The 13,795-nt window shown below is 35.1% G+C and overlaps 1 protein-coding gene across 4 annotated transcripts in view; it reads right to left on the reverse strand.

Annotated features, from left to right (window-relative positions):
* Positions 1–13,795, reverse strand: part of GALNT13 (polypeptide N-acetylgalactosaminyltransferase 13) — a 540,913-nt gene that overhangs the window by 457,435 nt on the left and 69,683 nt on the right. The gene's annotated exons all lie outside the window — the stretch shown is intronic.

The raw sequence follows: 13,795 nt of genomic DNA on the forward strand, positions 1-13,795 counted from the left end.
AACTGGGGATTACAAGGACCTCTCCGTTTATTCCTGAACAGGTTTTTCCTCCAATTGCAGCCCAAAGTTTTATGCTGTTTTTCCTGCCCCATGGAGTTTACTTGTACTGCAAAATATGTCATAGTATAGAAACAAAATTTTACCACCACCTAGATTTTATCATTGTTGAATATATCTACAGTGACTAATATATCACAGTTTTAATTTTTTTTTAATTTATTTATTTTGAGAGAGAGAGAGAGAGAAAGAGAGAGAGAGAGAGAGAGAGAGAGAGAGAGAAAGCAGGGGAGGGACAGAAAGAGAGGAGAGAGAGAATCCCAAGCAGGCTCCACACTGTCAATGCAGAGCATGACAGAGGGCTGGAACCCACAAACTTCAAGATCATGACCTGAGCTGAAGTCAAGAGCTGGACAGTCAACTGAGTGAGTCACCCAGGTGCCCCTGATATATAACATTTTTAAGCCAACCATCCATTTATTTTTTTTTAATTCAAAAATCTGTACAGAAGGCCAGCATATACTTACACCTAGTATTTAATGATAAAATTTACATGTAAGTACAATAAAAACTGAGAACTGTTGGGGCGCCTGGGTGGCTCAGTCGGTTAAGCGTCCGACTTCGGCTCAGGTCATGATCTCACGGTTCATGGGTTCGAGCCCCGCGCAGGCTCTGTGCTGACAGCTCAGAGCCTGGAGCCTGTTTCAGATTCTGTGTCTCCTTCTCTCTGTGACCCTCCCCCGTTCATGCTCTGTCTCTCTCTGTCTCAAAAATAAATAAACATTAAAAAAAAAAATTTAAAAAAATAAAAAAATAAAAAAAATAAAAAAAAAAAACCTGAGAACTGTAAAAAAAAAATTGTGAGTAGAAAGTACTCTAATTAGCAAATATGTTTTAAATTAAATTATAAATAGTGTGGTGAGATAAGTGTCCTCATACATTGATGATGAGATTTGAAGATTAAAAGGCTTTACAGGAAGTCATCAGAAATATCTATGAAAAGCCTTTTAAAAATATGTATGCCTTGAAAAAAGTAAATCCCACAACCAAAAATCTAACCTAAGTATATAATTAGCAACATTTTCAATATTTCAAACTTCCTAAAGGTGTTTATAACATTATTTTGTGGTAAAAAAAAAATACAAGTAATCTATAAAAATTAAAAAGTACTTCATTATGAAAATTATAGTTTATACATATGATAAACTATTATGCAATGGCTAAAATCATGTTTTGAACAAATATTTCATGCAGAACAAAATGCTCATGCTATATTCATCAAAAAATTAAAATATTAAATTTTATTTTATGATGCCAATTTCTGGATGGAATTCCTGGTTATCTTTCTTCTTTATTTTTATTTGTATTTAAAATTGTTCTACAATATTTATTAATTTTATTATCAGAAAAAAATATTACTATATTTTTAAACATAGTTTTATATTAGATTTCCATTTGCCTTCAAATCCAAATGTCTAGGTGCACCTGGGTGGCTCTGTCAGTTGTGTCCAACTCTTGATTCAGCTCAGGTCATGATCTCATGGTTTGTGGATGGGGCCCCATGTGGGCTCTGCGCTGACAACACAGAGCTTACTTGGGATTCTCTCTCTCTCTTTCTCTCTCTGTCTGCCCCTCCTCAGTGTGTGTGTGCTCACTCCCTCTCTCTCTCTCTCAAAATACATAAACATGAAAACAAATTTTAAAAAAAATGTCTAGGGGCGCCTGGGTGGCTCAGTCGGTTAAGCGTCCGACTTCAGCTCAGGTCATGATCTCACAGTTCGTGAGTTCGAGCCCCGCGTCGGACTCTGTGCTGACAGCTCAGAGCCTGGAGCCTACTTCACATTCTGTGTCTCCCTCTCTCTCTGCCCCTTCCCTGCTCATGCTGTGTCTCTCTCTGTCTCAAAAATAAATAAACATTAAAAATAATTTTTTTTTAATAAAAAAATGTCTAAGGAAGATTTGGTTAGTAACATTTTGGATACTTTTCAAGCTACATAATAAATACACCAGTAAGGATAATATGAAATGAATTCTAGAAAGTAAACTCAAGTATTTGAACCCAAGTCATACATATAATAGGAAAATGTATAGGTATATACTGGGGAGTATTACATGAAAATATCATGCTGATTTCGAAAATCCATGCCTTTTTTTATCTTCAAGGAACAAATGTTTCTGGAACAGCTGGGTTTTTATTTTAGGAAAAAAGTAATCTTGACTCTTCTCACATCATACACAAAAATTAACTCAAAGCTTAAAGGCTAAAACTATAAATCTTCTGGGGAAAATACAGATGAAAGTCATCATGGCCTTAGCATAGGCAAAGATTTCTTAGATAGGACACAAAAGGAACCATAAAAGAAATAAAAATGATACACTGGACTTCATCAAAATTAAAAATCTCTGCTCTTTAAAAGATACCATTTTTTTTAAAGCAAGCCACAAACAACCCAATTACAAAATAGGCAGAAGAATATGACAGACACTTCATAAAAGAAGACTGGCCAACAAAAACATGACAAGTTATTCAGTATCACTAGTTACCAGGCATGCAAATTAACTCAAATGAGATATTTATCACACGCTTACAAAAATAGCTAAAATTAAAAGCATTGGCTATGAAATGTTGGCCAGGATGTGGAGTAACCAGACCTCTCTCTCCTATGTCACTGATGAGAAAAGCAAATAGTTTAACAACCTGAAGAAATAAACTGGCATTATGTCACCAAATTAAAATACACTTAGCCTGTGACTCAGCACTATCACTCCTTGATATTTACCAGAGTTGTGAAAACATATGTCCACACAAAGATTCTTGTACAAATGCAGCAGCTTTAGTCATAACAGGTATTGAACAAACCCAAATGTCCATCATCAGGCGAAAGGGTAAACAAATTGTAGTGTATGCAAGAAGTAATAGGAGACTTCTCAGCAGTAACGACTGATGCACTCAATAGCACGGAGTAATCTTAAAATCCTTATGCTGAGCAAAAGTCACCAGCTACACAGGAGCTCATACTGTACATTCCATTGGTCAGATGTTCTAGAATAAGCAAAACTAACCAACAGTCACCAAAACCAGATCAGTGGTTGTGTGGCTAGGTCGGAGGAATTGCCTGCACAGGGGGTGTGAAGGAATTTTTTGGGGGGACATACCTGATTGTGAGGTTGAACCCCGGGATTTCTTTGTCAAAACTCTTTCAACTGGATACTTAAAGTTGAGCATTATATTATACCTCAACAAAATTGATTACAAAAATATTCTTTAACCAAATACTATCCTCATTCATTCCCAAAGCTATATTTACATATACCCTTGATAACTGACTAACCATGGGTCCTGTTGTACAACTTATCCTCGGTAATTTTCCTTTTTGATTGGATTTTTCATTTGTAAAGCTTTCCAATATTACTTTCTAATATTTGTTTTCTGTCATCTCCATTTCCCCTAGCTTCTTTTCACAGATTAATTAAATATACCATATATCTACATCTTGTTTTTCTCAAAATTCCTTAATCTAATTTTCATAAACATTCCTCTGTGTCCTCTATGTATTGATTCATTCCACATATCTCACATGATACACATGCTCGATCCAGAGAAATACCACATGTCAATATGCAGTTATCTTACATGCCTCTGCATCAGAGACAGTATATATAGTGTAACACAAGACAAATTGTGAAAGAAAAAAGATGGTCCCCTGGCTATAAATATATCATTTGGGTTGTAAAATACACCAATAAAGGATAAAAGAAGTAGTTTGGACCAGGTATGTAAACAACAAAAAATACTTTTGCCGTGATAAGTGAGTTATTCCAAATTTCTTAATTATCAACCTAAACTGGATATCCTATAATCATGAGAACACTTGGAAAGTATCAAGCTGATGACACATTCTATTCTTTATTCATTCAATAATTATTCTTTGAGCATCCACAATGAACCAGGTAGTGTTTCAGGTGCTAAGGACAGAAGTGGACAAAACTGATAAAAATTCTATTTAGCCAATTGTCTCTGCTGCAACATAGCTCTTTAGTAAAAATGTTTCCAATGATTAGAGATAAAATTTGCCCATTCCCATTTATTGGTGGGTTAATATGCAAATAGTTTTATCCGTCAATCAACTCAAGTCTTTATGGAATTGAAAATTAGATCTTGCCATCAAAAGACAGATAGTGTCTTATTGATACTTTTTTCTTTTTCTTTTTTTATTTTTATGTCATAAATTCTCTCCCCTCCTGATAGTACAGCATTGATATGCTGACATTTCATTCATACAATTCTGAATTATTTTCTCCCTTTCCTAAACAAGAGAACAAGAATGGCTTCTTTATCTCTCTATCCCCAGCTCCGATGCAAATCAAGCCTTGAAAGAATTGGCTCAGCTTGTTTAATACTGAATTAGTTAAGATTTGAGTAGAAAACTTATTAAAACTATCTAAATTTGATACTACAAAACATAAAATTTTCTTGTGCCTACCAACGAATTTGCAAAGTGAACAATTTAAATATATGTGTATGTATGTGTGTGTGTGTATATATATATATACGTGTAATATATATATATATATATACATATATGTATATATATACGTGTGTGTGTATATATATATATGTATATATATATGTGTGTGTGTGTGTGTGTATATATATATGACACCATTTCACTCTCTGCTAACCCTCAGCTGATGATCAACATAACTTTCTTTTCCAGAAACCTTCAGTGGTGCCCCATTTCCTAGAAAACAAAGTTAGAAACTTTTTTCTCCAGCACTCAAAGTCCTTTAAAATCTGTCTCCCAACTTTCAATATAAAATCTAGAAATTCCCTTTATGTCTGATTCTGCTTCAATCAATCAATTCACTGTCCTCTTACATCCTCACTTTGAAAACGGCACTTTATTTCCTCCTGTATTCACTCCCTCCCAATTTTCACAAGTCCACATAATTTATATACTTCAAGTCCTCTCCTAGTAATTCATTTGGTATCCTTCTCTCAACAGCCACTACTTTCTATTGCGTAATGTAGTTATTTATATACACATCATGTACGTACATGTCATATCTCCACTAGGCTGCAATTCTTGAAGACAGATGTTTTATTTGACTAAATTCTGTATATTTCTGAGTATCCAGCCAGTACTTCTAGTGAATAAATGGATGAAAGAATTGAATCAATTGGTCTTATTAAGCTTTGAAAAAAAATTAATGTTTCACTACTGTTCATAAATTTAACTCTTCTTTCTAAGACGTCAGAGGCTTAGCCCCAAAGACAAGTGCTGAGGAAAACTGCAACATAATATACTGTAGAAATTTAATAATTGCAAAATTGCTAAAGTCTGAAATAAGGCAAAGTGCCTGTCAGAATACTTGTCTCTTAAGTATATTAACTAAGACATTTTTTCCCCAAGGTCGGTGGCTACCTCCTTCTATGTACTCTAGAAATACCCGTATTTATGTAAATATTTCATAAATAGCACATAAATGCTATTTATTTGTTTTCTGTAAAAGGAGTCTAGGCACACCTAATTCAGGGACACAGAATACAGTTCAAGGTCCGGGCTCAGAAGTCTGACAAACCAGGTTGTGAGTCCCTTTTTCCTTCATACCAGTTTTGCAACCTTGGGGAATTCAATTAACCATTTGAGGTCTCAGTTTCACCTATGAAAATGAGGATAATAATGGTACCTTTCCTCAATGCTACACTAAGAATTAATCAAAACTATATATATACATGTAAAATTAAGTTTACTGTGTCAGATAGTAACCTGAAAAAGTACACTCAATAATAGTTCATTATTGTAATTTATTTTAAATTATAAAATAATAGTCATTATTATAATTTATTTTCATTCCCAACATTGATATATCAATGCGGTCTGAAAGAGAGATCAGAGGGACTTGTGGATAAAGTATAGAAGGCCGAAGAAAATATCAAAGGTCATAATTCTATAAGGCCTATTGATTTTTGAAAACTATTTATAAATCTGATTGAAACCTATCTGGGAAATACATGTTCTCCACTCTAACTGTGTCGATATGTCCTACTTTTTGAACGACTATAAATATTATTGCCTGAGAGCTCCAGCAGTCATCATAATTTATTCAGGGCGATTCTAATACTGACAATGTATTTAATCAATTTCACTTTTCTACCCTGCCCCCAAGAGTTGAAACCATATTTTTATTTTGAAAAAAAAGGAAAATTTGGTGTTAGTTTTAACACTTTACCAGTTTTCAGTTTTCCCTCACACCTGTACACAGGAATTCTTCTTTAAAGTACCAAAGATTAATCAACCATTCACTGTTTAATAAATGATTACATGGATGGGTGTTAATGTAATGAGGAGATCATCTAGAAAGAAATAAAAGACTGATGCAATAGCCCACTGTCAGGATTCCAAGAGAACAAGGCTACCTGTGACGTCCTTGGATTTATGAGGAAACAAAACAAAACAAAACAAAACAAAACAAAGCAAAACAAAACAAGTCATTCTCCCAGGCAGAATGAAGGGAAACATGGAAGTATTAAATTGGGGTTACTGGTCAGCAATTCCACTCATTTTCTTCATTTCCCCTAATTCAGAGCAGCAGTGAAAAGGTCTTAAGTGACACAAGGGGTTAACAGCAACTTTGTAAAACCTTAAAATGCCAGATAAGGTGACAGTGTTAGATAAATGATCTGAAAACAGAGGATCCCTAGGAAATATTTTCCTCATTGGAATTTATACATCTTACTAGCCAGGGAGACCTGGCAGGGTCTACAGTGCCTCTGAGAGTAAAGACAAAACACTCAGTTCAAGTTTTCAGAATATGTACTCCATACTGGTATCCCAATGAAAGAATGGTACTAGTACAAGCTGACATTTATTGATAACAGAGTACTTTATGTAATAAAAGTGTTAATAATCAATACCTTAATAACCAAATCCTATTCTATTGGTTGTGAAAATTCTGGCACTCCCCCTTAAACTCACTCTATATAACACACACACACACACACACACACACACACACACACACACACACAGCACCTCTAACCCTTGTGATTTTCTAAATGATAACAGCACTAGGAGCATCTCTTGTTCTAATATTTGGTCTTTGATACAAAGCTCCTAAATCTCTTGCAATTTCCTGCGTGATGGAAGTGGTTTCTGTCCTGATAAGGCAACACTTGGTGGCCATCTAATTGGCTCCTGGCTGGGGGCTGGTCACCAGATAGACCAAGCCATGATTAGAAGCCTGGATCTCTCAGCCTCACTTCTATCTTCTGGGAAGGGGAGAGGGGATAGAGATTGAGTTAATGATTGGTCACTTCTATGAGATGTAGCCTCCATAAAAATCCCAAAAACACGGAGTTCAGAGACTCCTGGGTTGGTAAACACGTCAACCTGACAGGACATGGCACACACCAAATCCAATGGGAACAGAAGCTCCTTCCTTTGGGACCCTTCTGAACTTTATTCACCCTATGTAGATACATCTCTTCATCTGGTTGTTCGTTCATGCCCTTTATTATATTTTTTATAATAAACCAGTAAATGTAACTAGCCATTTCTCTGATTTCTATGAGGCACTCTAGCAAATTAGCAAACTTAAAAAGGGAGTCCTAGAAACCCCAATTCACAACTGGTGTGTCAAGAGTACAGGTGACAGTCTGGGACTTGAGATTGGTGTCTGAAGTGGGAGCACTCTTATGGGATGAGCCCTTATCTTGTGAGGTCTGATGCTCACTCCAGGAGATAGTATCAGGATTACAGGACCCTCAACTAATGTAGACAATAGCTTCGTGTGGAGATAAAGCCCACACATCTGGAACTGTTGTATTCTATGTGTGAGTAAAAGAAAACACGGGAGTATTTTCCCATATACTTACGCTGCCTCAGTTTCTTCATATGTAAAAGAATAATGCTTACTTCACAAATATTTTGTTAAAAAATTAATGAGTTAACATTTGTAACTAATGGAGAATAGTTAACAGTTTATAATTACTGTTATTCTGATCATTATTGGCTTATGTGCTTATCTTTGTTTACATACAAGCAACAATTCTTTCTTAGAAACCCCCTCGCTTTAAAAGTTTTTATTTTTACATTCATTTATTTTTGAGAGACAGAGAGAGACAGAGCACAAGTGGGGGAGGGGCAGAGAGAGAACAAGGCATAGAATCCGAGGCAGGCTCCAGGCTCTGAGCTGTAAGCACAGAGCCCAATGCGGGGCTCGAACTCACAGACTGTGAGATCATGACCTGAGCCAAAGTTGGACGCTTAACCGACTGAGCCACCCAGGTGCCCCAGAAACCCCCTCCCTTTTAAAGTAAATTTCATTTCATTCCCTAAGTATGTGTAATATACTATACACATACCTAAGTATGCATAATATACTAATATCAGGATCCTTAAAGAAAGCTAGGTTCCCCCCTGTCTTGAATATCATAACTTTATATCCTTCCTGTTCTCTGTAATGATAAGAACCCCTCTGGGGTTTCTAAGCAAAATCCATCCATCATGTCACCTCCATATCACTACTTCTCCTCTTGGGCCACACATTATTTGTAGACTGACCAAAAACTAGACAGTAAAAGAGTTCACTTTTCATATTTTCATGGGGGGGGGAGCTATAAACATATAATCATTCATTTAAAGACCAGCATGATTTTTAAAATCATGACTCATATTCACTTCATTTCACAGATGGCAACTGAGGCCCAGAGAGATGAATTAACTTGCCTTTAGATATAGGCTGTTAGTAGTGCAGCCAGGAGTAGGACCCACTATGATAGAGGGCTGAAGCAAACCTGCCACATGACCTCAAATTTGTCCACAATGTATCTAGGTGCACTGCCGCAGCACTGGTCTTTTTAAATGCCTATTCTCTCAAATATCTAATTCTTCCAAATTGGGAGTACCACTAGTTAGTATTCCATGCCATTTAGGAGTTCGAAATATCCTTCAGTACATTTTAGTTCCAGGTGGCCCCAGGGTGGCATAAAAAGTTAAGATCCTCCCCTAACAAGTACTTATGTCACCAAAAAGCAATCCTTTAGAAAATAGAAGAAGAAAAAGGATTTACGTGTCTGTATTTAATATTGGAACAGGTCTGCATGCTCCCATAAAGTCCCTGAAATAATCTTTTAATCTTTTTTTAAAAAAAGCATCATTCAATAATTGATGTTAAAAAATGATAATGCTGACTCAGTAACAAAGATTCAATTATATCCCATATGCCTTATTTAATAAAGAAGAATGTAATCTATTTTAGAAAAAAAGTTTCCATAAAAGTGATGGTTTGATATTGGAGTTTAATAATGTAGCCAACTTCCTACTGAACAATTCCATTTAGTTGCCTAACAGGTGTCTCACATTCAACCTATCTAAAATAAACTCCTGTCTGCTCTCAAATCCTCTCCTCCTACATTTTTCCCTTTGAGGAAACTGGGCCAAACAATGCCCTCAAGAAACCCAAGACTTGTCCTTGACCCTCCCATATCCTACACCTGCCAGAGCCAGTCATGCATCCAGCTCCCATATCTCAAATACCTCTTCATTTTATCCACTTCCGTAACACCTCGCCACCATTCCTCTGCTCTAAGTAGGCATCACTGCCTACACAAAATTGATGGAACACTACCACAACTTCCTACCCAACCTCCCTAATGAGACTGTTTCTTCTCCAATCCATTCTCCACAATTGAATCCATACTGAATCCATACTGATCTTTCCATAACATAAAGGAAATCATATCTGCTCGCTTTTAAAGCCATTCATTGGGTTCCCAATTTTTAAATCCATTCACTGGCTCTTACTCATTTGTTATCCATATACTGTAACAAACACATTAAAAACCCCCATCAAAAACAAATCTAGGGCACTACTAATGCCCCACATTCAGTCAAAATGTTCATCCCCATCTCATGACCCTGTCTCATCCAACACATGACAATAAACATCCTAAATCCTATTATCATAATTAAACTTGCTCACTTTATACAGTCTTGTTGCATTTCTACATATTCTTAAAATGCAATTTTTAAAAATTTTTACAGCTTTTAAAACTGCACCATGTTATTTATCATTTTTGAGGGATAAAATTTACTACTGTATTATCAAAATTCATTCATAGATTCATTGTAAAATATATGTACTATTCTCTTGCATTAATATATCACAATTCATTCATCAGCTTTCCCATTGATGCGTCCATGGGTTATTCTCAGCTTTTACTTTTATGAACAGGAGTACTATGAGATATTTTTCTACGTGGAAGAAATTTGCTTAAGTATATGATAACAATTCATGGGTTACATATCAATGTTCAGATTTCAGAAATAAACTGTTATCTAAAGTTATAAAAATGTGGAGATCCATAACCTCTAACAATTGGTATTATCAACCTTTTTGATTTTTGCCAACTGAATTGATATGTCATTGTAGCCTTGGGCTGTGTTTCCCTGATCACAGTTGATGTTAAATATTTCTTCATAAGTTTTTTCTGCTATATGTGTTCCCTTTCTAAGCAGTGTCTCTTCATGGCTGTTGCCCATTTTTTTTCTTATTGGGTTATTTGTACTTTTCTTATTAATAGGATATATATATATATATATGTATATATATACATATATATATATATACACACACACACATATACACATCTGTATGTACATACATACACTTAATAATTTCTCAGTTGCATGCTCTTTTAACATTTACAGTTTGTAACTTCTCTTTTAAGGCATATTTGAATGAAACAACTTTCTCAATTTTAATATAGTTAAATTTATCAATAATTTTCTTTATGGTCAATGTTATTTGTTTAGTATTTTTACAATTCTCCCTTAATTCAAAGTCTTATGTCCAAATACTTTTCTGCTAAAAGTTTTAGTTTTATTGTTGACATTAATAAAGTCAAAGTTTGTCTTGGTTTATGACATGAGGTAGATATCCAATTTCATGCTTTCCACATCGATTACCATTTTATTTTCAGATCCATTTATTGAAAAGCCCTTCTCTCTGCCATTGATCTGCAGTGCTCCTGTCACATTCTGAATGCCCAAATATGCATAAGTCTACTTCTAGAGTGTATGCGATTCCATTAGGCAATTTGTCTACCCATTGTGATCTCTTGTACCAATATTACAGTCTTACTAATCTTATAAGAGTTCTGTATTATCTCATTCAGAATTATCCTGTAATCTCTATTATTTCATAAAAATTTTAGTACCTTCTTCTCTAATTAGCTATTTCCTACTTGCATAATTTAGACTCAGCTTAAATGCCACAGCCTCTGTGAAATGTTATCTAAGAATCTAGACACGTTTTCGTACTGAGAGCATCCCTCTTCCTCATCCTAATATCCATTGCACACATTATGCTTCGTAATCATTTCTAAATTATGTTTTTACAGAGAGAAAGGGAGAGAGAGAGACTAAGAGAGAGGGAGAGAGAAATGTTTACTTTATTAGTGACTATAAGTTCCAGATAGTAGGAACCTCAGTTCCTTTATACCACCAGGTCTTAGCAGGTAGTAGATACTTAACAAATATTTTATTTGAGTTACTTCCTCCTTTGGGGCTACACCCAAAATAACCACTACCCCCCCACACATGCCCCACTGGGGACCTGACTCACCTTGAAGAGCAAAGTCTGTCTGGAGCATCATCCAGACTATACATGCACCTTCACAACATTTAGCAGATATTGATAAAGGGTTATCATGAACCAATACTTCACTGTATGGTTTATGCATATTATCCTATTTAATTCTCAAGGCAACCCTGTGAAGCAGAATTACTATCTCTCAGGTTCTGATCTGAAGTGAAAACATTAAGATTTTGCCAAGGGATTTGCCAAAGTCATACAACTGGATCAAGGGGGAGGAGACAAGGACCAGGTTGATGAACAAAATCTGGGCTTTTAACTATGTGGCAATCTGTACTAACTGTGAACTCAGAAGTCCTGGTGCTTGAAATTTGTCTTCCTTTGTCCATCACTGGGCTTTTCCCTTCTTTTCTTTTTTTTGATATAATTGTCATAGAACATTATATAAGTTTAAGGTGTACAAAATGTTGACCCAATAGGCACTTAAATAATTGATGAATTGATAAATAAATTAATACGTGTATCTTAAAAATGAATTCATAGTGTATGCCAGTATTGGGTACTTTAAACCAGTTTAAAATTTAGCACTAAAAGGGATCTGAGAAATCACCTAGTACAAAACCTTGTTTTTTAAATAATGGAGACACCTAAGTCCAAAAGGATCAACATTTTTTTTAAGTCAAAAAGACTGTTTCTAACATGTGCAGGACATGAAATTTTGAGGCACATACGCTTTGCACAGCATCATCTGCCTGTACATAAGTTACTATTTTAAATATGTGGAGAAATTCCTATATAGAGCAATATTCTGAAATAATAAGTAACATTAGAAAATAAAATTAAAACCCTATAGTTTAGTCCCATTTATTCAAGACAAATATTAATGTACAGCATTAACTAAGTCTTAAAAATAAGGAGAATATAGTTTAATTTTACAACTTAAGTATAAGGAAAAATTACTATTTTTGCCTTGCATCATTAAATTTCACATTTTGAGATTTAAGACTGAGCATTAAGGACTTAAATCAGCAAAGCTGTACTTTTTTGGTACTTGCAGAATAAGCTGTCATAGTTTTGCTGAATCAGATTATGACATTTTTTTTTGTGACCAATCTAGAAGTCTCTATTCAACAAATGACAAAGTGATCATTCCAAACTGATGAGACCCAACAAACCACATTTCCACTTTCAGCCAAGCAGCAGCTCAACTGAGTTAACAAAGAAGCAGAGAAGGAGGATTTTTTTCTGGGATTTTAACCAAAGATTAACATATCAATCCTCATGTTCATTTATCAAAAACCGATAGACTCATAAAGTTCTCCTCTTTGAATAATTCTAGTATAAAGGCATAAAATATGCATATAAACTACCTAAATGGGTCGAGGCTCAGTCACTTCCAAGGTACTTTCAATTTTTTGTGCTAGGCAAAAACTACAGTGAAAGAAACTCATTTCACAAAGAGGAAGATCATCAGAATACCTCCAATTGAGTAAGAGCACTGCTACAATCTGATGCAAAAAAAAAAAAAATGTCCAAAATACTTTTTCACAAAAACTAATTTTTGGAAATGCTCTTCTGTGTTTCCCAAGCCTCATATAACCAACAGTTGCTTATTAACATATTTTGATTCATAGATGACCTCAAAAATATCTGTAACATTAAAAGCAGACTGGATCTGCTTTTTGCAAATAAATGCAAATCTCAAGCCAGTCATTTAGATTTACTTTTCCAAAAGGTACAAACATTTAATTTTTTTAATTTTTTTAAATGTTTTATTTATTTTTGAGAGAGAGAGAGAGACAGAACATGAGCGGGGGAGGGGCAGAGAGAGAGAGAGAGAGAGACACAGAATCTGAAGCAGGCTCCAGGCTCTGAGCTGTCAGTGCAAAGCCAAATGAGGAACTCAAACTCATGAACCGTGAGATCATGACCTAAATGAAAGTTGGATGCTTAACTGACTGAGCCACCCAGGTGCCCCAAAAGGTACAAACATTTCAAATGGAACTGAAGACTTACTTTTTGTCACACTAATAAACTGCAGAAAATGAATCCCTACGACTTGACTTAATAAACCACCATGTATAAAAATCTTTACGTTTCTTTATCATTCACTCTTATCCTGTCAATGAAACCGATCCCTAAAGAGGGAAATACTGAGTTAAAGTGATGTTATCCTGTACCTGACATTACCTTTTGC

This window comes from Panthera pardus, unplaced genomic scaffold (assembly GCF_024362965.1).
Source record: "Panthera pardus isolate Hobbes unplaced genomic scaffold, ASM2436296v1 HiC_scaffold_10, whole genome shotgun sequence".
Lineage (NCBI taxonomy): Eukaryota > Metazoa > Chordata > Mammalia > Carnivora > Felidae > Panthera > Panthera pardus.